Source organism: Grampus griseus, assembly GCF_964374135.1.
Source record: "Grampus griseus genome assembly, chromosome: 8".
NCBI classification, from domain to species: domain Eukaryota; kingdom Metazoa; phylum Chordata; class Mammalia; order Artiodactyla; family Delphinidae; genus Grampus; species Grampus griseus.
This window is the reverse complement of record NC_139002.1, coordinates 10,397,987-10,423,103: the sequence shown is the minus strand read 5'-3', so window position 1 is coordinate 10,423,103 and position 25,117 is coordinate 10,397,987. Positions and strand designations below refer to the sequence as shown.

Genomic DNA, 25,117 nt, shown 5'->3' with positions numbered 1-25,117 from the left:
AGCTTGGGGACTTCCCTCGTGGTGCAGTGGTTAAGAATCCGCCTGCCAAGGCAGGGGACACAGGTTCGAGCCCTGGGCCGGGAAGATCCCACATGCCGCGGGGCAACTAAGCCCGTGTGCCACAACTACTGAGCTTGTGCTCTAGAGCCCACAAGCCACAACTACTGAGCCCGCGTGCCACAACTACTGAAGCCTGCGTGCCTAGAGCCCATGCTCCGCAACAAGAGTAGCCACTGCAATGAGAAGCCCGTGCACCACAGCGAAGAGTAGCCCCCACTCGCCACAACTAGAGAAAGACTGTGCGCAGCAACGAAGACCCAAGGCAGTCAAAAATAAATAAACAATAAATTTATTAAAAAAATAAAAAAGTAAAGCTTGAGTGGTTTCACCTTCCCAGAATAAGTGAATGACATCAATAAAAAAACTAAGGGTCTTTTTTTTTTTGCTGGTGGTGGTGGGGGAAGAGAGGGGTGGGCAAAGAAGCAGCAGTTCTGAGGGCATCCAGTTTTTCGTTACCCTTTTGAAAAGCAAATTAATATTTTTTTCTTTTCTTTTTAAACTTTTTATTTTATATTGGAGTATAGTTGATTAACAATGTTGTGATAATTTCAGGTGTACAGCAAAGTGATTCAGTTATACATACACATGTATCTATTCTTCAAATTCTTTTCCCATTTAGGTTGTTACATAACATTGAGCAGAGTTCTGTGTGCTATACAGTAGGTCCTTGTTGGTTATCCATTTTATTTTTTTATTATTTTTTAAAAATATTTATTTATTTATTTATTTAGGCTGCGCCGGGTCTTAGTTGCGGCACGCGGTTGTTCGTTGCCGTGTGCGGGATCTTAGTTGCGGCATGTGGGATCTAGTTCCCCAGCCAGGGATGGCACCTGGGCCCCCTGCATTGGGAGCATGGAGTCTTAACCACTGGACCACCAGGGAAATCCCAGGTTCTCCATTTTAAATACAGCAGTGTGTACATGTCAGTCCCAAACTCCCTAACTATCCCTTCCCACCTGCCTTTGCCCCTGCTAACCGTAAATTTGCTAAGTCTGTTTCTGTTTTGTAAATAAGTTCATTTGTATCATTTCTTTTTAGATTCCGCATGTTAAGTGTTATCATACAATATTTCTCTTTGACTTACTTCACTCAGCATGACGCAAATTAATGTTTTAAATTACGTTTCTATCACAGAGTGTGAATCATAGAGAAAGACTGGCTGGCCTCCCTTTCAAGGCCAGAACTGGGAAGAGCTTTGAACTTGAATCTAATTGTAGCTTCAGATCTGGTGCATTTCTCTCCGCTTCAGAACCTGAGTCAGTCAAATCCAGGATTCGTTTCTTTAGGGGATTTTTAGAGGTGTTGAGAATACTAAGATCCATGATTAAACATCATTGGTTCTTAAATTGTTTGGGGTGTGAATTTTAAAGTGATATTGAGCTCCAAGGTTCAGCTTATATTGTGAAAAATGTCTCAATTTTTCCATTCTGAAGGCCTTGCAGTTGGTTGATGTACACATATGAACGTGATGTTTAAGTGTGTGGGAAACGGATGCATGTCAGGGTGCCTGCATTATCCACTGTGAGGGAGCATCCGGGAGTGTATGTGACCCGGTGGCTTGTCAGGGCTCAGCAGGATGGAGATGGCGCACTTGGACAGGGTAATGGCGGAGAGTTTAATAAAGAGATTCTTTTAGACGTGTAGGGGGAGTGGGGAGTTAAGGGAAATTGGCAAAGGATAATAAAGCACCCTGAAGGGTGGCAACCACTGTAGCAGAGGGCTGCCTGACCAGAGCTGTGGCCTTTAGTACAAGGATGTGGTCAACCCCTGGTGACATGGCAAGGAGGAAGCTGGGGTCCAATGCATGTCGCCATCCCCTGTTCTCCTGTCTCCAGCCATTGCCCTCCCTTGGCAGGACCCAATCAGAAAAGCCAGAAGGCAAGGGAGCCAGTTATATTGTTCCTAAAAGTCAGCCTCCAGGGTCACAGAGCAAGATGGTGAGACAGAGACAGTAGATCTGGGGTGCACATGGAAAATTTCCAGCACTTGGCCAGAGTCAAGTGTGTAATTGCAGGTAAGGTGAGATTGTTTTCTGAGAACACTGAGGTGTCCACCGAGGCTCACCTGGATTTGCACTGAGGAGTGTTTCTACACTCAAAGACTTAGAGAATGAACTTATGGTTACTAGGGGGAAGCGGGGGCAGGGATAGATTGGGAGTTTGGGATTGACATCTACACACTACTGTATGTAAAATAGATAACCAACAAGGACCTACTGTATCGCACAGGGAACTCGGCTCCATTATCTGTAATAACCTAAATGGGAAAAGAATTTGAAAAAGAATGGATACTTGTATGAGTATAACTGAATCACTTTGCTATACACCTGTAACTAACACATCATTGTTACTCAACTATAGTCCAATATAAAAGAAAAACTTTTTAAAAAGTGTTTCTATTTCAGAATCTCTCTTTTCACCCATTCTGTTTCTTTCCTCCCGTGGCAGGGAGGAACGTTGTTTCCAAAATGTGGCATCTCGATTGAGTGGAAAGTACATGGGCTCAAGAGCTAAATAATAGTAGCTTGAGATCCCAGCTCTGCTCCTTACTAAACGTGGGCTTTGGGAGAGTTTCTAAACTTCCAGTTTCCTCATCTGTACAAGTGGGTAATACTAAACTTTCATGGTTGATCTGAGATCTAAAGACTACTTATCTCTTAGTTATCTGTATCAGTATCTAGATCTCCCAGTGTGGTGGTTGGCTCATGCTAAGTGTCCAATAAATGCTGGCTGTTTTCCTCATAAATCCTCTGCCTGAGCTCTGGGTGATGAATTATTTCCTAAATCTTCCATCTCTTGCTCTTTAGTGCTTCTTTCCTCTTTATAAATATACTCACAGAGAAACCTCTCTCTCACGTTTAATGCCTCTCTAACCTGCCATAGCTTGGCTACTATTCTCTCCTTCTATTCTGATTTTCTTTAAAAATCATCACACACTCATTTCCCCAAGTCCCTCACTGCCCTCTTGACTTAACTCCTTGCAGACTTGTTTGTTTTCCACCATTGTGCCAAAAATCGTCTCAGAAGTCTCTAATTACCTCCCAAAGGGCAAATCCAACGGGCTCTTTCTTGACCTCGGTCTACAGCATCTGACATGCCCAGTCCCATTTTTCCTCTTGAAAGATGCTTTGTCTTTGGTTTCTGTGCTGATTGGTGTATGTTCTTGGTTTCCTGCTGCCCTATCTCGGTAGTCCTGCCCAGATGTGTTCCCTCCCATTCACTTCTCTTTTTCTTTCTCACCCGCAAAATATAGATGTCGGTTATTAAAATAACGAATAACTTGTTGCTATCTGATTGTTTCCTCCTGTTGCTTCTCTTGTAAAGTTCAGGGGGGTGGGGGCCTTGTGTGTCTTGCTTGTTGTGTTAGTCCCATCACCTTAGCCCAGTGTCCCAGTGCTGGATCTAGAGTAAGTGATCAACAAACACTTATTTGTTAAGGACCTGCTGTAGAGCACAGGGAACTCTACTCAATACTCTGTAATGACCTACATGGGAAAAGAATCTAAAAAAGAGTGGATATATGTATATGTATAACTGATTCACTTTGCTGTACAGAGAAACTAACATAATATTTGTAAATCAACTATACTCCAATAAAAAATTTTTCAAAAATACTATTTGAATGGAGAATGGATTATAATATTCCTCCAGTGTTTCTTTCTTAGCCTTCTTCTCAACTACATGCTCCCCAAATAAACATTTCTGACCTCTTTTTTTTAACTCTAGATCAGAGGTCAGCAAACTTTTTCTTAAAGGGCTTGATAGTAAACATTTCAGGCTTTCAGGCCACCCAGTCTCTGTCATGACTACTCAGCTCCGCTGTTGTAGAGCGAAAGTGGCCACAGGCAGTAAACCTATGGGTGTGGCTGTGTTCCGGTAAAACTTTATTTACAAAAACACGTTGCTCCCGGGCCAGAACTGGCAGACCCTTTCACTAGCTCGTGTTTCCAGTCAGTGGGTATTGTCACATGATTGACTTAACGGCACCTCAAATTCAATTTGTCTGACCTGAAATTACTACCCTCTCTTTCTTCATTCTCCAAAAGCCCCTCCACTTGCTGTGATACTTCCGCTCAGTTTCTATCATCTCTACTTTTCTGGTCATCCAGGATGGAAACCCAAGTTAGCTTCATCTTTACCCTTTCTTTCCCCCAAGCCAATCAACAACTAAATTCTGACCCTTTTATTTGTGTAATTTTTCTCTCAGTCACCGCTGTTGCTCCAGCTCTCATTAACTCTGCCTTGATGACTGCATTGCCTCCTAATCCCTGATCCCTATTGTTCTGGAACAGGTCTGACTGAGCCATTTGACTCACTCCTCTCATACCTTTCCCAGTTTGCTGTTACCTGCCAACTGCAGTTTAAATTCCTTTTTTAAAAAAAAATAATTTATCAGGTTTGCTTGTGCTTTTGTCAGTTTTAATTTTTAAAAATAATTATTGGGCTTCCCTGGTGGCACAGTGGTTAAGAATCCGCCTATCAATGCAGGAGACAGGAGTTCGAGCTCTGGTCCTGGAAGATCCCACATGCCACGGAGCAACTAAGCCCATGCGCCACAACTACTGAGCCTGCGCTCTAGAGCCCGCGAGCCACGACTACTGACCCCACGTGCCACAACTACTGACCCCACGTGCCACAACTACTGAAGCCTGCATGCCTAGAGCCCGAGCTCTGCAACAAGAGAAGCCACCGCAATGAGAAGCCCGCACACCGCAACAAAGAGTAGCCCTCACTCGCCACAACTAGAGAAAGCCCGTGCGCAGCAACAAAGACCCAACGCAGCTGAAAATAAAATAAAATAAATTTTAAAAATATTGATTGATTGATTGATTTGATTTGGTTGCACCAGGTCTTAGTTGCAGCAGGCAGGCTCCTTAGTTGCAGTTTGCTGGCTCCTTATATGCAACACGTGGGTTCCTTAGTTGCGGCTCATGGGCTCCCTAGTTGTGGCATGCAAACTCTTAGTTGTGGCATGCATGTGGGATCTAGTTCCCTGACCAGTGATCAAAGCCGGGACCCCTGCATTGGGAGCACAGAGTCTTAACCACTGCACCACCAGGGAAGTCCCCAGCTTAAATCCTTTAACAGAGTTTCCAGCCTCTTCACCCTCTCCTTGGCTTCCATTCATTTCTTCATGCCTTTGTTCTTTCTCTCCTTTCATTCTGGAATACACTTCCTGTCTCCACCTACACGAAAATCTTTGTGCTTTAGGACCCAGATCAAATCCTACCTACGTGGGAGGCCCTCCCCAGCCTCCCAAGCCTGAGTGAATCACATGTTTTGCTGCTCCCATTCTGCCTTGTGGTGTGGTTGGTTGCTTGTTTACACCTCTCTTCCCCTCCTTAGTTTTGGTTTCTGGGCTGGTGTACTTTCTTGCTTTTCTAGTGGCCTATCTCAATATTCCTGCCCAGGAGTTTTTTTGGCAATATTCCTTAGTGTGGCAAGCTTCTCGAGGGCAGGGCTATTCATCCTTATAGATTCACATTTAATTTTAGGCCTTGCACCTGGAGGTATTGTTTGTTGAACTGAATACATTTTTAACCAAAAGACCCTTTACTGGGGTTGTGGGATGAGTCCCATTGGTTGGTGGAGATCCTTGGTCCTTGACTGTATCACTGTACGTCTGTGTCCTTGTGCAATTACACTTCTTCCTGCATCTGCCTCTTTTGGTTCCTTCCTGGGATTCACCATTATGCTTTGTAACGGGGCCAAAGTAGGTCTGGGAAAATACTGTCTCGGTTTCTTGGTCCACCTCTGTCAGGAAAACATCCTGAAATATCAGAAAAGTATATAGGCTTTGAAGTTTGACAGACCTGAGTTGGAATTCTAGTTTTTGACCTAGTTTTGGAGTTCTAGTTTCTGACCTAGCTGTTGACCTTGGACAGGTTATTAAACCTCTCTGCTTCTAAGTGTTCCCATCTGTTAAGTGAGATCCTAATACCAACTTTATAGGGTTGCTATGAGGATGAAATTAGGTTTTATATACATATTTTCCCCATCCCTATCTGCCTTCCCTCTGTCATATTTTTTTCTGTTACTTCTTAAGAGTTTTAGACTCGTCACTTCTAGCATTCTATACAGGAGACTCCTGAGTGGAATCCAGGGGCCTTCTATCCCAAAGGGAATCCCTCTCTTTGTGCTTTCAAGGCACTCAACTTCCTCCAACCCCAGATTCTTAGAATTTCACTTTGAATGTGACTCACAACGTACTTCTGTCTTAAAACACAGAAAGCTGCCCAGTGTCTCCTGGCCTGGACGGATGGGAAGTAGCAGCAGCTAGCCAGAAAATGTTCACCAGACGAACCCCTTGCATCGGCTGCAAGATGTTTAGCAGATCTTTTAAGCCCTCTGGCTCATCCGTAAGTGGAGGTGGTAACATCAGCCCCCGTCTTAGATGTGTGGGAAGGGAGCAGAAAGGGATGCCTAGTCCATTTTACGTGCATCGAATGAGTGCACCGTGCGTTTGCTGAGTGCCGGCTGACCAAGGTTGTAGGCATTTGTTTGCTCAGAGGGCCTTTTGGCAGTGGTTTGTGTTTGGGTTCCTTTTAGGAGGCAGGTGGGATGAGAGAGTCCCAGGCGGCCAGAGGCAGTCTCTGTGCCTCTCAGAAGAATTGCAGGTCACCCCAGTTGGGATGTGCGAATCTGTTGAGTACCAAGATGCTGGCATTTTAGGAGGCATCGTCTGGTTTCATGAGTAATGACTGGATGTGAAGTACCCCTGGGAGGATTTTTCAGAGAAGGACTCATTTGTCACAGTCCTCTGGTGAGTGGAGTCACGGCTCACAGCGGCCTGCCCCGCCTTTCAGAAAGGCAGCATGTTTGCTGACACACAGGCCTACGCACACGCACATGAGAGCCACTGTTTATCATCACAGACAGACGATTTGGAAGGAAAGGAGGAACCAAAAAGTCCCCGAAGACACTGAATTAGCATTCTTTGGCAAATTAAAGGTGGTCATTTCGGGGGGTGTGAGGTCTTGTACCAAGGTGAGTGGGTTTCGAAGGCTTCAAAGGACAGAGCACCCACGCCAGCTTCCGCTCTCCAATTAGGGTTCCACAAAGCACAGGATGACAGAGGCCTTGACTCCTTAGACTCAGGCTCTAGAATCCCCAGAGGTCTCAGAGTTTTGTTTTCTGGCTCTCAGTATGCATACAAACAAGCATCAGTCTGCTCAGACCCCCAAAGTACCCTATGTGGCCTCGTGCTGTAGGTGGAATACATGCATTTCCCCCCCACCCCCATTCACATGCTGAAACCTAATCCCCAGTGTAATGGTGTTTGGAGGTGGGACCTTTGGGAGGAGATTAGGTCATGAAGGCAAAGCCCTCATGAATGGGATTAGTGTCCTTATAAAAAAGACCCCAGAGAGCTCCCATGCCCCTTCTACCTTGTGAGGACACAGGGAGAAGCCAGCCATCTATGACCTAGGAAGGACGCTCTCACTAGACACTGAACCTTTAGGCGCCTTGACCTTGGACTTCCCAGCCCCCAGAACCATGAGGAATAAATTTCTGTTGTTCGTAAGCCACCCCGTCTATGGTATTTTTGTTTTAGCAGCCCGGATGGATTAAGACGACTTGGCAGCAGGAATGGAGCATGTGGAGATGTCCCTTCTAAGATGAAGGGTGAGTTGCTGCATCAGGTTCCTCCTCCAGCGAGAAAGAGGCACAAGGCCTAGTGGCCTCTTTGGATTTTAGAGGCAACATATTCCTCAGCTGAGTGTATTGCTCCGGCCCATTGACTGAGTGACCTGAAAAGCTGCTAGTGTTGAGTGGGGCCCAGAACAAGAGAAGGTTCTACAACAGGTCCAGGCTGCTCTGCCACTTGGGCCTCATGATCCAGCAGATCTAGTGGTGCCTGAAGTGTCAGAGGCAGATAAGGGTGCTGTGGGGAGCCTTTGGCAGGTTTCTGTAGGTGAATTGCAACACACGTCCTTGAGATTTTGGAGCAAGACCCCACCATCCTCTACCGATAACCGCTCTCCTTTTAAGAAACAGTTCTTCACTTTCTGCTGGTCCTTAGCAGAGGCTGAATACTTGACCATGGGCCACCAACTTATCATGAGACCCGGGCTGGTCTTCACAAAATGCGTATTATCTGACGCATCAAGCCGTAAAGGTGGGCACGCGTGGCCATTCTCCATCATCAAATGGAAGCGGAAGTGATTGGGCCAGAGCAGGCCCTAAGGCGCAAGTAAGTTACACGAAGAAGTGGCCCAAAGGGCCACTAGACTGCCTTCTCTCCCCAACCCCCTTCACGTGTGGCCTCGTGAGGAGTTACCTATGATCAGTTGACAGAGGAAGAAAAGACTCAGGCCTGGTTTACAGATGGTTCTTCCATCTACAAGCTGGAGAACCAGGAAAGCTGGTTGTGTAATTCAGTCCTCATCTGAAGGCATGAGAACGAGGGGAGCCGATGATGTAACTCCTGGTTGACGTCAAAAGACCTAAGAATCAGGAGCGCCCATGTCCAAGGGCAGTGAAAGGTGGGTGTCCCAGCTCAGGGCGAGAGCGGATTCACCCTTCTTCTGCGTTTTGTTCTATTCAGCCAGTAAACTGACTGGATGATGGTCACTCACATGGGAGAAGGTGATCTTTATTTACTCAGCGTACTCATTCAAACGCTGATCTCCCTCAGAAGCACCCTCCCAGACACACCCAGAACTAATGTTTTAACCAGCTGTTTGGGCATCTGTTAGTCCAGTCAAGTTGACACATAAAAATTAACTATCACAGGACTTCCCTGGTCCAGTGGTTGACTCCACGCTTCCACCGCAGGGGGCACGATTTCGATCCCTGGTCAGGGAACTAAGATCCTGCATGCTGTGAGGTATGGCCAAAAAAAAAAAAAAAAAATTAACCATCACAACCTGCAACGTTTTTTCTTTGAAATATCCAACCTCACAAATGCAGATCGTACATGATAAAAACAAAACAAAACAACAACAACAAAAACTATGGTTTGCGTGGAAAGGGGGAAAAACAGTAGCTTTACAGTGGAGAAAGCTGACAAACTGTACCTCAATCAGATGATCAAGGGCAACATCAACAGTAAAAAGTCATGTTGATAGTGTGTCTTCTTGGTATGATGTGTGGAGAACGGTGCTTTACCTCCGTGGTCTTCCTCCCTGAAACCCATAACACCAGTCGAACCATGAGAAGAATATCAGTGAAAGATCCCAGTTGAGAGACATGCTACAAGGCACCTGACCAGGACTCCTCAAAACTGTCAAGGTCATCAAAAATAAGGAACATCTAAGAAACTCTCAGTCAAGAGGAGCCTAAGGAAACATGACGAATAAGTGTAATATGGTGTCCTAGATGGAATCCTGGAATGGAAAAAGGACATGAGATAAAAACTAAGGAAACCTGAATGAAGTATGGGTTTTAGTTAATAATCATAATGTATCAATATTGGTAACTGTGACAAGTATGCCCTGTGGATGTAAGCAGTTAATAAAGTGGGGTGGGCAGCGGGGGAAGTGGGGGAATTCCCTGGCGGTCCAGTGGTTGGGACTCGATACTTTCACTGCTGAGGGCCTGGGTTCCATCCCTGGTTGGGGAACTAAGATCCCACAGGCCTTGTGGGGAGGCCAGAAAAAAAAAAATGGGAGGAAGTGGGTATGGAGTTTATAAGAACTCTCTGTATTATCTTCACAATTTTTCTGTAAATATAAAACTATTCTAAAATTTAAAAGTTTATTTAAATAATAGCTATGCTCAAATCAATTCATTAAACTAAGTGAGGTCTCTAGTCCAATGCTTTTTAATACTTATTTACACAAAACAGTTTATTTAAACAAAATATTAGGTGATGTCCAATTATATACGAGTAAATGTTGATTTGCTCTGGCTGAAGTGGAGCAGAGTTGATTTGCTCTGGCTGAAGTGGTGAGCCCCAGCCCTCACCTGCTTGTACCTGCTGGGCCCGCTTCCTCCCCACCTGCCTGCCTCTGAGGCAGCCCCAAGGATCGCCAGCCTCTCCATGGCATCATCTGCTCTCCTTGGGTCCTCCCTCCCCATAACATCCTAATCTGTCCTTGAACACCTCTAGAAATGAGTATCCCCCCACCCGAAAGACAGCCTTTATCTTTTTATGACTTTTTACTGACTGCTATGATTCTCAGCATTTTTTTTTCCACATTGGGTCAAATGTATTTATAATTTCTATCTGTCGGCTTTAGTCCCATGCAGAATTCATGTCAAATACAGTTTTTCCATTTTTTCAAGACAGGTGCTTTTTCCTCTCCCCCACCCCGTGGCTTATTTCTTGACAGGACAGATACTCCCTGTCCCTTCAACTGGTTGTTAGTGACAGGGTGGCCATTGTTCTTTGACCCCATAGAGGCCAGTCTCTTGACCACTTTGTATGCCCCCATCTATAAACTCCCTCCTGGCTTCACCTCCTTCCCCACTTAATTCTATGAGCCTTTACTCGGCCACTGTCTTCCCATGCTCATTGCCCTTTTATTGAACCCACCTTGCCACCTGGCTTCTCTCACAGTGAATATTTCAAATTTCCTTTACTCCACTTTCCTCAAACCCATGGTCCCACCGCTTGCCCCGCTTTATCTCAGTGGATGAATCCTTAATACTACTTTAAAACAAAACAACAGTCATGAAGTGAGGAATCCTTCACCTTCTTAACCCCATACCAAGGAACTGTACTCATCCTTTTTTTCCTCCCCTCTTAAGGTTCCCATCTCCCATCTCAGGCTAATTCCACTGTCGGTATTTCATATCTCATCTCCTCCTGCTTTCTCAGGCCTTGTTTAATCTATTATCCCTTATATATCTGACCTTTTGTTCCTGCACTGAAATTGTTCTTGTCAAGATTACCGGAGTCCTCCTTGGCATCTTGATTTTACTTAATTCTCTTATCAAATATTCACAAAACGCCTACAGTGTACCAGACACTGTATGTACTGTGCAGTGGGGATCCGCCAGGGAAAGAGGCAGGTGGAATCAACGTGTATATATGGGGCCGGGGAGATGAGGAGATAATAAATAAAGGACCAAGCAAATTTATAAAATGTTAGGAGGTGAGTGATAAATGCTGAGAAGAGAAATGAATCAGGGTGAGACACAGGGTAAGATAGAATCAGGGTCAGCCCTCTGAGGAGGTGGCATCTGAGCTGAGATCTGAATGAAGTGAGAGACTGGACCATTCTTGGATCTGGGGGAAGAACATGTCAAACAGTGGGAACGGCAAAGACAACGAGTGACCCAGAGTTAGGAAAGAGTGTGGGGTATTTGAGAACTAAGTGGAAGACCCATGTGGTTGGGCTAGAATGAATGAGTTACAAGGGTAGAAGAGGAGACTGGATGAAGAGGCAAGCACCAGATCACATGCCTGTGACCTTGGAAACACATTTTTGTTTTAGCTTCCAGATTTTTCTCCTACTTCTCTTGCTGCTCCTACGCAGCCCCTTGCAGATCCTCCTCTTCTGCGTGTCCTTTATGTATTGGCGATCGGCAAGATTCTATCCTAAGCCACCCTTTCTTCTCTCTGGACAGACTGTCCCTGGACAGGACACACAGAGCAGCCACTGGATAAAGGTTGTTTGATTCTGATTTCTTTGAGTTCCATGTCCATTCTGGTTAACTCTTCTCAGACCAAACTCTGATTTTTCTATAGATCAAATATGATCTGACCAAGCAAGGATGAGCATAGGGTTCCCTTCTCCCTTATGTTTAGGTTCTGTAATTCTATAAATGTAGTCTAAATTTGTGTCTTAGTCATTGCTGTAGCCCTAATGCCTAGTACCGTGCCTGGATGATTATTGAATAAATTCAGCAAAAGAAAGGCATATTCATTCCTTGGCAACCAGTTCACATGATTGACTGAGAGTGAATGTTACTCTTACCACACTCTTAGGCTCCTAGGGATGAATTTTCAGACCTTCACAGGCTGTCTGTGAGTCTGTTACATTTTTGTGTCTTGTTATGCTTGGTTCATTGTTCCTGAATTTCAAATTTTTTAAGCATGTTGCTTCAGCAGAGTGATCGCTTTCCCTCAGAGCTTCCCATCATCTTTGATTTTGACAAGAATGCCTTTTGTATTTTCAATTCAGTTGTTGATAAGATGGTTGAACAGGATGAGGTCAGAGACATGGAGAGCCCTCCAGATAATGGGATAATTTCTAATCCCTGCTCGACGACTAATAAGGGTGCTTTTAGAATAATGGGATCATTTAATTTGGATGCTGGAAGGGACACTGAAGGTAATTGATCAGGCCTGCTTATTTTGCAGATGAGGAAACCAAGACTCTTCTATGTGAAGTAACTTCACCAACATCACACAGTTAATTGAAGGAGGAACTGGGGGGAGGACTCACATGCCAGTTACTCTAGGTTTCCATAGGCAATTCAAGTTTACCCTTTCCTTTTTATTTTTACGATCTAGTGTTTGTTGCTGCATAACAAATTACCCAAAACCTAGCAGGTTAGAATGGTAGTAAACATTTTTTATCTCAGAGTTTCTGTGGGTCGGGAAATCAGGAGCAGCTTGGCAGGGTGGTTTGGCTGAGGACCTCTCGTGAGTTTGTACTTAGATGGCACCTGGGGCCGTAGTCATCTGAAGTGTTGGCTGGGGCTGGAGGGTTCAGTTCCAAGCTGGCTCACACAGAGGGCTGGCAGATTTGTGACGTTGTGCTGGAGGTGACAGATCTCAGTTCCTTCTCACATGAACCTTTCATGGGGCTGTTGGAGGGTCTTTACAGCATGGCAGCTGGCTTCTCCCAGACCAAGGGATCCAAGAAGGAGAGAACAGGAAGGAAGCCACAGTGTCTTTTATGAGCTGGCCTCCGAAGTCATACTCCGTCATTTCTGTGCTACCCTGTTAGTTACACAGGTCAACCTTATGCAGGCAGAAGGATGGGGCTCACTGGGGCTAGCTCAGAGGCTGCCTTCCACATTTGGCCACCGCCTCAGTTGAGGCTCTTTTAACTTTTGCGTAGAATAAAGCTATTGCCTCTGAATGATCGTCGCATCCCTATCTTATTTCTTTCCCTACTGAGCATAAATCCCATAGAAGTGCCTGGTGAGTCTTGGTAAAATACAACTCTGATAATATCATCCCTATTCAACTCCTTTGCCCTCTGTTTTTTGTTGTTGTTTGTGTTTTTTTTAATTTAATTTATTTTTTATACCGCAGGTTTTTATTAGTTATCTATTTTATACATATTAGTGTATATATGTCAATCCCAATATCCCAATTCATCCCACCACCACCACGCCCCCCCCGCCATTTCCCCCCTTGGTGTCCATACGTTTGTTCTCTACGTCTGTGTCTCCATTTCTGCCCTGCAGACTGGTTCATCTGTACCATTTTTCCAGGTTCCACATATATGCGTTAATATACGATATTTGTTTTTCTCTTTCTGACTGACTTCACTCTGTATGACAGTCTCTAGATCCATCCACGTTTCTACAAATGACCCAATTTCGTTCCTTTTTATGGCTGAGTAATATTCCATTGTATATATGTACCACATCTTCTTTATCCATTTGTCTGTTGATGGGCATTTAGGTTGCTTCTATGACCTGGCTATTGTAAATAGTGCTGCAATGAACATTGGGATGCATGTGTCTTTTTGAATTATGGTTTTCTCTGAGTATATGCCCAGTAGTGAGTGGGATTGCTGGGTCATATGGTAATTCTATTTTTAGTTTTTTAAGGACCCTCCATACTGTTCTCCATAGTGGCTGTGTCAATTTACATTCCCACCAACAGTACAAGAGGGTTCCCTTTTCTCCACACCCTCTCCAGCATTTGTTGTTTGTAGATTTTCTGATGATGCTCATTCTAACTAGTATGAGATGTTACCTCATTGTAGTTTGGATTTGCATTTCTCTAATAATTAGTGATGTTGAGCAGCTTTTCATGTGCTTCTAGGCCATCTGTGTGTCTTCTTTGGAGAAATGTCTGTTTAGGTCTTCTGCTCATTTTTGGATTGGGCTGTTTGTTTTTTTAATATTGAGCTGCATGAGCTGTTTCTATATTTTGGAGATTAATCCTTTGTCCGTTGATTCGTTTGCAAATATTTTCTCCCATTCTGAGGGCTCTCTTTTCGTCTTGTTTGTAGTTTCCTTTGCTTTGCAAAAGCTTTTAAGTTTCACTAGGTCCCATTTGTTTATTTTTGTTTTTATTTCCATTACTCTAGGAGGTGGATCAAAAAAGATCTTGCTGTGATTTATATCATAGAGTGTTCTTCCTATGTTTTCCTCTGAGTTTTATAGTGTCCGGTCTTATATTTAGGTCTCCAATCCATTTTGAGTTTATTTTTGTGTATGGTGTTAGGGAGTGTTCTAATTTCATTCTTTAACATGTAACTGTCCAGTTTTCCCAGCACCACCTATTGAAGAGACTGTCTTTTCTCCATTGTATATCCTTGCCTCCTTTGTCATAGATTAGTTGATCACAGGTGCGTGGGTTTATCTCTGGGCTTTCTATCCTGTTCCATTGATCTATATTTCTTCTTTTTTGCCAGTACCATACTGTCTTGATTACTATAGCTTTGTAGTATAGTCTGAAGTCAGGGAGTCTGATTCCTCCAGCTCCTTTTTTTCCCTCAAGACTGCTTTGGCTATTCAGGGTCTTTTGTGTCTCCATACAAATTTTAAGATTTTTTTGTTCTAGTTCTGTAAAAATTGCCACTGGTAATTTGATAGGGATTGCACTGAATCTGTAGATTGCTTTGGGTAGTAGAGTCATCTTCACAATAGTGATTCTTCCAATCCAAGAACATGGTATATCTCTCCATCTGTTTGTGTCATCTTTGATTTCTTTCATCAGTGTCTTATAGTTTTCTGAGTACAGGTCTTTTACCTCATTAGGTAGGTTTATTCCTAGGTATTTTATTCTTTTTCTTGCATTGGTTAATGGGATTGTTTCCTTAATTTCTCTTTCTGATCTTTCGTTGTTAGTGTATAGGAATGCAGGAGATTTCTGTGCATTAATTTTGTATCCTGCAACTTTACCAAATTCATTGATTAGCTCAAGTAGTTTTCTGGTGGCATCTTTAGGATTCTCTATGTATAGTATCATGTCATCTGCAAACAGTGACTGTTTTACTTCTTCTTTTCCAATTTGTATTCCTTTCATTTCTTTTTCTTCTCTGATTGCTGTGACCAGGACTTCCAAAACTATGTTGAATAATAATGGCGAGAGTGGACATCCTTGTCTTGTTCCTGATCTTAGAGGAAATGCTTTCAGTTTTTCACCATTGAGAATGATATATGCTGTGGGTTTGTTGTATATCGTCTTAATTATGTTGAGTTAGGTTCCCTCTTTGCCCACCTTTTCTTCTAGAGAAAGAAGAGCTGGGTGTTGCTCTGGTGAGCAGAGCTCAGTAAAACTTTAATCTGCATGTGTGCTGATAGGTGGGCCTGGGTTCCCTCTCCATTGGTTGTTTGGCCTGAGGCAACCCAGCACTGGAGGCTGCCCGGCTCTTTGGTGGGGCTAATGGTGGACTCTGGGTGGGCTCCCGCCTAGGAGTACTTCCCAGAACTTCTGCTGCCAGTGTCCCTGTCCCCACGGTGAGCCACAGCCACCCCTGCCTCTGCAGGAGACCCTCCAACACCAGCAGGCAGGTCTGGCTCAGTCTCCCCTGGGGTCACTGCTCCTTCCCTTGGGTCCCAATGCTCACACTACCCTGTGTGTGCCCTCCAAGTGTGGAGTCTCTGCCTCCCGCAGTCCTGTCGAAGTCCTGCAATCAAATCCCACCAGCCCCCAAGTCTGGCTCTCTAGGAACTCCTCCTGTCGCCAGACCCCCAGGTTGGGCAGCCCGACGTGGAGCTCAGAACCTTCACTCCAGTGGGTGCACTTCTGTGATATGTGTTCTCCAGTGTGTGAGCCACCCACCCAGCAGTCGTGGGACTCGATTTTATTGTGATTGCGTCCCTCCTACCATCCCACCGTGGCCTCTCCCTTGTCCCTGGACACGGGGTATCCTCTCTGGTGAGTTCCAGTGTCTTCCCATCAATGACTGTCCAGCATTCAGTTGTGATTCTGGTGCTCTCGCAAGAGGGAGCAAGTACACGCCCCTCCACTCTGCCATCTTGAACCAATCTCTCTGCCCTCTGTTTTTTAAAGGAGCTTAAAGGTTTCTTGTTGCTAAGATGATCATATAATTTATTATCCAAACCACAGCACTTTTGAGAGTGAAGCAGGGTGTTCTTAGTAATTATGCATGAACCAGAGATGTAAATGAATACTGTCTTGAGAAAACCAGGACTTGCTCTCATCCCGTTGCCTCCCAGTTAGGAATAAGAACCTTATTCTGTCCATTGCTTTCATACCAGCAACAGCTTTCTCTTTCACCACTTTCTCTCTTACTCTCAGTGTTGATATTTCTTCTGCTCTCTCCAGTCATACCATTTTGTGTTTCCCAAACATAGTCATGCCTTCCTTCCCTGGTGGTCCAGTGCTTAAGGTTCCATGCTCCCAATGCAGGGGGCCTGGGTTCGATCACTGGTCAGGGAACTGGATCCCGTGTGCTGCAACTAAGACCCAGCACAGCCAAATAAATAAATATTTAAAAAAACCAAAAACAAAAACACAGTCGTGCCTTTGCACATTCCTGTTTTTGTGTGTACTGTTCCCTCCGAATGGAATTGCCTCTCCACTTCCAAACCTCGTGACTCCAGCCTCTTCTCAAAGCTGCCATTGCAACCCCCTCCCAACACATTATGGACTTTCATCTCAAAAAATCCATAGTAAATTTTTACTTCTCCCGTCCTTCCAGTCCTTCTTCCCACCTCTCTTCTTTTCTCCTTGTCTTCTTTTTTTTAAAATTTATTTTTATTGGTGTATAGTTACTTTTCAATGTTGTGTTAGTTTCTGCTGTACTGCAAAGTGAATCAGCTATACGTTTATATGTATCCCCTCTTTTTTGGATCTCCTTCCCATTTAGGTCACCACGAAGCATTGAGCAGAGTTCCCTGTGCTATACAGTAGGTTCTCATTAGTTGTCTATTTTATACATAGTATCAATAGTGTATATATGTGAATCCCAATCTCCCAATTCCTCCCACCACCCCTCCTGTTCTTCTTTTCCCATATAAAGACTGAGCACCTTATGTGTGATAAGCGCTGTCCTAATTACTTCCATGCACTTGGCATAACTTTCTGCTGGTAGTTATCTGTGTACCTTTCCTGTCCTCCCTACAAGTTTATTATCCCTTGAGTATAGATCTATGTCACACTCATTTAGCAAAATCTCAATAAGTGTGGCATGAGCCATTGAACATTGTAGATCCTTAATAAATTTTAGTTTATTGAAATCAAACAGGTTCTGGAAAAGAAAGTTTATGGAAAGATAATCTTGATTTTCATACGAAGGAAGGGCTATTCTATTAAAAGTGGTTTTCTTTTTCAGCTGAAACACAAATGAAATTAAGTAGTAAAATTTTGGAAATGTATAGAGGGAAACAGTGGACCCTTCCCTCCTTTGAAGTTTTCAGATGCACCACCCCTCTTGGTAGATAACCAAAAGATGCCTGGATTCATTTTTTAAGGAAGGAATTAATTTTTACATTGTTTCTTTTCCCTATCTGCCTGCCTTACCCAAAAGGACAGAGGAGATATCAGAGCTGCCCTGGGTGAAGTGTGGATTTGACTTACTATCCACGAAATCACATATGTTCAAGTAGTAATTTTCATCCTTGTCTGTGCATTAGAACTGAATGAGGAGTGTCTAGAAATCCCAATGTCCAGACCGAATACATCAAACCAAATTCATCAGAATCTCCGTCAGGGAGACCCGGGCACCAGTACTTGTCAGAGCTTCTCAGGTGGTTTCAACGAGTAGCCCAGGATGAGAACACCTGTGCTCAGCCAGAGAGCGCTGGGTAACGGGTGAAGAGACCCAAGTTGTTTCTGACCTTGGATAAGTTTCTCTCTCTCTTCTGCCTGCAGTCCATCTGTGAAATAGGGTTTCCCGCTCACATTTTTTTTCTGTCCTGCTGAACTGTTGAGAGAATCAGATGAAGTATCAGAACGAAAAGGCAACTAGAGATCAAGACTCTGAGAATCCTGTTACCCCAGTAGGCTCTAGCTGCTGTTTCTCAGTAATGATGGTTCGGTCGTTCTTTGGAACAATGAGGCTGGGTTGATGAATGCACCTCATATGGTAGAAAGGAAGCCTCTCTCCTCTTTGCCGTGCCCTCCTCCTCCCTTTACTCACCATCCTTCTGTGGAAAAATCTGCTTGCTGGTTCCCCTTTATCCATCCCCTTTTCCTGTGGCTTAGAGGTGCCACACCATGTGTCTCACTGCTCTACTGTCCCCCGAGATGGGATGGATCCTGAGAGACCTGCCTATCCTTGATCCCAGCAGTGCCATTTCGTGGTGTGCGAGAATATCTCAGTGCCCGGAGATGAGGACTTTGCTTTGGAGGATCTCTACCCAGTACCTTGTTGGAGTATTTTGTGCATTTTGCTCTCTTTGGATAGCGAGGAAAAAACAAAACTTTGCTTATTATCTGGTATTATAGGGATAATAATATCTAATGTTTATTAAATATTTTGTGTAAGCCAGGATCTTTTTTGCATTATCTATTTCATATTCACGCCAATCCAGCAAGCATGGCACTATTATTATCCCCATTTGATAGATGAACAAGCAGAGACGTGGAGAAGCGAGGCAACTTCTCGAGTGTCATTGAACTAATAAGGGAAAGAGCTTGTACTTGAATCCAGAAAACTGTGAAACGGAGCCTTTTTTTTAACAGACCACGTGCCAGGCATTGTTTAAAGCAATTTGTCTTTTTTAATTCAGTTACTCTCCATGACAACCGTATGAAGCAGATTCTCTTATGTAGATTTTATAGATGAAGAAATGGGGGCACAGTGAGGTTAAATAACTTGCCCATGGTCTCACAGGTAAGAGGAAATTGCCTGAATAATAACGTGAAGGAAGACTGACTACGCCTAGCCCCAAATGGCACAGGAATCTATTACTTTCCCTGCCCAGGAAGTTAAAGTAAGGAGAGCAGGAGACATCTGGCCATTCTGATGCCAGAGGCATCACAGCAATTCCTGACAAGGGTCTGGTGCTCCCCAGATTCCAAAGGCTGTGTGTGTCCACTCAGAACTTCATCCTTAAGGTAACCCGGGGGCGGGTGTGGGTCATCAGCCCTGTGCAGAGCTCATGCCCGTAGCCACCAGGCTCTCCTGCCTCTCATGGTGTTTGCTTGTCCCGGAGGCTTCCTCACACAAAGTGGCTCCAGTGACTAATGGACGCGGTGAGTGGTGCCCTGGGGTTTCCGCACCCCCTGGAGAGCAGCAAGAACAGGAAGCCATCAGAGTGATGAGCGTGGCTTCTGATGAGAGTGGCTTCGAGTGGAAGCCTGGTTGAGTGCTTAATGGGGAAGAGGATGAGTGAATCAAGGAGGGAGCATGTCCAATGGGGACACGTCACACTGGGGAGAGCCAGCGGAAGGCTAGCAAAGCTGCACCTTCTACAACCGCCCCGGTCACTAGTGTCCCAAAGGGGCCATGTTCTCGTATTCCCTTTTTGAAGGAGAAATCCACCTTCTGGTTTACTTCTGTCCACATTAGGGGCATCCTAATAATCAGATAGATAATAACAATAGTAGTAGTAGTACTAGTAATAATAATAATAATAGGATGATCGTATTGAGTACTTCCTGTGCGCCAGATTCTGCGCTATGAGCGCTGATGAGTTATCTTATTTGATTGTCATAATGACAAGGCAAGAACTATTATCTCTACTTAGTAGATGAGGAAAATGAGATGAGAGAGGTTAGCTGAGTTTTCTGGTGTCCCAGCCAGGAAGTGGCAGTCAGGAGTCAAGGCCAAGTCTCCGCAGCTCTGCAGCCAGGACATCCTTGGCCTTCCTGCCCCCCCCCCCGCCGCCTCCTGCCGCTTAGCAGTCCCACAACCAACCTCGTCATCATGACACCTGTCACTTTCCAGATTTAGAATTCCAGAACCCAGCCTTCTAGCTCTGTCAGGAAGTAAAGGTGGTTTTTCTACTCTCTCATTTAAGAAAATCACCTTATTATGAATTAAAATACAAATGCAGGGGAGGACAGCCAAGCAATAGAACTCCATCAGCCCCCTCAGTGCTGTCTCCTGATCCAACCATAGACTCTCCCCGCCCTGAAAGTAATCGCCCTGCTGACTCCTGTTGTCATAATTTTCTGGTGTTTCCTTTTAGTTTTATCGTTTGACCACAATTCTCTCGACATGCTAGTGTAGTCTTTTCCATTTTAAAAAGTCGACATGTCTTCTGAGTCCCTGTTCCTCTCCAGGTTCACTTTTCGTCAGTTTCTTTTCCTTACACTTTATTTTGAGAGGAACTCGGGGCACATGGCCTGTGGAGTTCCTCGCAGTCTGGAATGTGCTGCCTGCACACTCGCAATGCAGTTCAACAGTTCTCTGTCCACTTTTTTGCCTGCAAATTTCTTGCTGGACCCAGAAGTTTGACCTGATTAGGTTTGATCTGAGTAGATCTTTTCGGCAAGTTCGTGGGTGGGAAGCACATAACATCTGTCTCTCTTTTATTGACCTTAGTAATCATTGATGCTCGTTGTCTAGATTCATCAATTCATCAGAGGTTGCAAAATGGTGATTTCCCATCATTTATTTTTTATGTATTTGTTGGAATACTTTAAAAAGGAGGTGCTTCCCCTTGGCAATGATTTGATTATCTAGTGTTGTAGTTGATATAGGGGGAAAAAACCCCAACAAATGTTGACTGTTTCATTTATTTGCTAGTTTTCAAGATAATGAATTAATTCCCTGAACTACTGAAGGGACCATTGAAGGTGACCAATTAATTTTTGTTGTTTTAAAAATTGAATCTCTCTAAAAACAGATACTGTATATTAACGCATGTATGTGGAATCTAGAAAAATGGTACAGATGAACTGGTTTGCAGGGAGAAATAGAGACACAGACGTGGAGAACAAATGTATGGACACCAAGGGGGGAAAGTGGCAGGGGGGTGGTGGTGGTGGGATGCACTGGGAGATTGGGATTGACATATATACACTAATATGTATAAAATAGATAACTAATAAGAACCTGCTGTATAAAAAATATATGAAATAAAATTCAAAAAAAAATTGAATCTCTCCAAATTAGGAGTTTGGGATTAACATATACACGCTATTATATATAAAATAGATAAACAGCAAGGACCTACTGTATAGCACAGGGAACTATACTCGATATGTTGTAACAACCTATAATGGAAAAAAATCTGAAAAAGAATATACGTATAGGAGTCCGGAGACCCCGGCCTTGGGCGCCTTCACGCTGTCTCGGAGTGCATAATGCTGTGAGCAGGCAGGCGCCGCGCCGGCTGACCCGGCTGGAGCTGCGCGTGGCGGGCAGGGACCGCGTGCGCCCTCGGGGACTGTTGGTGCCGGGCGCCCGGCCCCGGGGTCAGCGGCTGGGATCCTTGGCGCCGCTGGTTTCTCGTGCTGTGGAAGGGACTGGCGGATGTAACCGGCTCTCCAGAAACCCCTGCTTGGCTGTAAGTCCAGGAAGGCCTCTTAGACCTCCATCTCGTTTCAGAGCCACTTCAGAAGCTACTTGAGAAAAATGATGTGACCGCTCCTATCAACAAGGATATTGGGAAACCTGTAACATCTGTGAAGAAAGTGGCCCTTCTTCCCTTTTGCAAAATCGACATCTTCAAACTCCAAAATGCCAGCCAAGACCCCAATGTACCTGAAAGCTGCCAATAACAAGAAAGGAAAGAAATTTAAACTGAGGGACATCTTGTCTCCGGATACGATCAGCCCTTCCCTTGGAGACCTCCGCCACACCGTTCACATCGGCAAAGAGGGCCAGCACGACGTCTTTGGAGACATTTCCTTTCTTCAAGGAAATGAGCTTCTGCTGTCTTTGGAGACATTTCCTTTCTTCGAGGAAATGAGCTTCTACCTGGAAACGAGGAGAAAGCATGCACGGGCCAGTTCCCTGGGCATAACGAGTTCTTCCGGGCCAACGGTACCTCCGACTCCATGTTCACAGAAATGCCCTCCCCGGTGCTCAAAAACGCCATCTCCCTTCCAACCGTCAGAGGGCCCCAAGCGCTCATGTTGCCCTTGTTGTCACCGGTGACATTCAGTTCCAAACAGGAGTCCTTAGGGCCGGGAAGGCTGCCCCGGCTTAGCTGTGAGCAGGTCATGGAGGAGAAGGCTCCGGAGAAAAGCAGTCTGTTGGAGAACGGGACGGTCCACCAGGGGGACATCTCGTGGGGGTCCAGCGGGTCCGCATCGCAGTCCAGCCAGGGCAGGGGCAGCCTCTCCGAACAGTACCCGACTGGGCGGCGGAGGACATGTTTGACCGTTCCGCCCCGTGCGAGCTCGTCAAGGAAAAGACTAAATCAGAGGAGTCCCTCTCTGATCTCATGGGTTCCCTCCTCTCCTTGCAGCTCGATCTTGGGCCCTCATTTCTGGATGAGGTGCTGAATGTCATGGATAAAAGTAAGTAACAGGACACCGCCGGCTCTTTTCCTTTGGGATAAAAGGTATCAAAAACCAGAACAAAACAAAACTAACCACAGTCAAAGAGAAGAGCTTCGCTGGCTATACTTGCTGTCACGTGATGGGTTTTCTAAAATGACGTTCCTACAGAATACGTTTTTACCTGATGTGCCCTGTTTGCAAAAACAGTGAAGGAAACAAAAACACCTATCCTGGCAAAGAGAGGAAGTGAGTCAGAACCCATTTTCGGCGGGCACTGCTGACGTACAGCTCACATTTTTTGTTTTCAGGCCTTCAGACATGTAAGAAATCTGGCTTGGCCAGGACTGGCACTACTTATGAAGGGCTGTGCCAGTCACATGAAGGACCTTTACAGTACTCTGGCATTTTCTGAGCACGAGGAAGTCAAAATTTATTTAACACCCACACCTTTTTTCTAGGCTGTTTTCTATATTATATTGTTTGGGCTCACCGTAGCAAATTCTTCCGTGTTAGAACTTTTCTCTGTTTTCACATTTGAACAACTTTATGGGTTTCGGGGATTTGCTGGTAACTCTTAGATATCCCTATATAGTATATCTATATTGCAAAATTTTGACTGTCAGCTACATGTTGGTAAGACACAAGCAAAGTATTACTGTAACTAAGTTATTTTTAAAGTTAAAGTATATTGTTATGTGCCTTTGGCTTTTTATTGCAGAGTCTGCATTTTATAGGTACTACATCAAATATGGTCATTTGACTTTCCATTGGGGTTCCATTGTAAGTTGTGTATGTGTATGTTTGGAAAATGTATTCATACTTAGCTTTATTTATTTTTTTCTTCATCTGTTATCATACTTTGCACAGCAGCCAGCAATGGATTGATTGTAAAGTGTAAAGGCACAGGTTACTCACAATGCTTCTGCAGAGACCGTGGGCTACACCACATAATGTTATTTGGAAATACGGGTGTTTTAGTACAGTACATACTTGCATTAGGTGGTACTTCATACAACACCATAAAGAGTAAATGTTAAAATAGAAAAAAAGAATATACGTATATATGTGTGTGTGTTTATATAAATATATATAATTGAATCACTTCTGTAACCTGAAACTAAACAACATTGTAAATTAACTAGACTTCAGTTTTTTAAAAAATGGTTAAATTAAAAAAATCTCATTTTGGGGGAAAATGTCCAATTCCAGAAACAGACTTCTAATTACGTTGTACTTATTTTGGTAAAGATGCATGTCTTCATTGTGAATCTGGGATTTGTATACTATGAGAGTGATGATACAATTTTATTTAAGCATAGCAATATAATAAGGAAATGTTGAGAAGTCGTTTTTTAGAAAACTGAATCTCTCATGTTAAAAATGAGGTAACTGAGAGCCAGAGAGGTTAAGTAACTGACTTAACATCACACAGCACATTGATGGCAGAGCTGGGTAGTGCTCTGCTGCCTCCCAGTTCATTCTAATCTTCCCCTTTCACGAGCAGAACTCAAGACCTGGAGCCGTAGACTCCAAAGCTGTCTGAGGATATCTGAAAGGGCCAATAAATATTCGAAGTATTGTCCAGCACCGTTCCTGGCTCATTGCCTTCACTACTGGGCGGCCCGAAGCCAGGTTGAGACTCACTGGAAAGGGAGGGGGGGTAGCCTACAGCTTGTGCGCTGCTTCTGAGAGGGGGTGAGTTGCCAGCCCTGGAAATTCCACCTGTGTCAGGGAGTCATGGGACTGTGCCCAGGTTGCTATGGGAAGGCTTTCTGCCCTGGCTGCTGCAAAGCAGCCCCTTGCCAAATCCCGTCTTGCTGACTCTCAGCGGGAAAGTGGGAAGTCAGAGGAGAAAGTTCCAACCTGTCAGTTAGAAGGGAAATAGCTGAGAAGCCATCTCCCCACCATGTGAACGATCTTAGCATCTTAGTGTGTGTGTGTGAGAGAGAGAGAGAGAGAGGGAGAATATTTGGTAGAGGACGTCAGGGGAAGAGATGGGGGGAAACGATCAAATGGGCTTAGGAGAAGGAGGCTCTGTGGAACCATGTGCGCGGGTGGGGGCAGGCTGCCTGGCTCCTGGAGATTGTTTAGCAGTCCGTCTGTTCACACCTACTTACGTAGCTGATGACCTCAGACCCACCTACTTGTCCTGCGCTTCCCCTTCCGGGCTCCTCTTATTCCTGCTCCCCTCTCCGCCCCCTCCCCCCAGGCTCCTAGGCTAGGCAGCAGAGATAAGGACATGCTCTTTTATGTAAGGACGCAAATCCCTGCTAACTTGTGGGTTAGAGAGCTAGTCAAGGACAAGGACAAAGCTGCTACCAATGGCCCTGGTCTGTGTCCTGAAACACAGTAGTGTGGTTACTCACCCTGGCTGGAGAGCAGGGTTGCTTGGACTGCATTCTTGGAAGTGAAATGAAACTTGACGATGGGAGATACTACTGCCTCTACTGAGTCATAAAACTGGGATCTTTGGGCCAAGGAGTCCCAAGAAGCTGATCACTCTAGTTCTTTTCTCCTTGGAAGAAGATTCTGGAGGACTTCAGCCTGAGAGGTTATAATGTTTTAAAATTTTAAGTTGTGAAATTAATTTAGTGAGTTGTGATCAGAATAT

The 25,117-nt window shown here is 44.6% G+C and overlaps 1 pseudogene across 1 annotated transcript; it reads left to right on the top strand.

Moving 5' to 3' along the window:
* The first annotated feature begins 21,702 nt into the window (after positions 1–21,702).
* On the top strand, positions 21,703–22,532 carry LOC309825935 (cdc42 effector protein 3-like; annotated as a pseudogene). Its single transcript has one exon. The product of its transcript is annotated as a cdc42 effector protein 3-like (transcript).
* Positions 22,533–25,117: the final 2,585 nt, after the last annotated feature.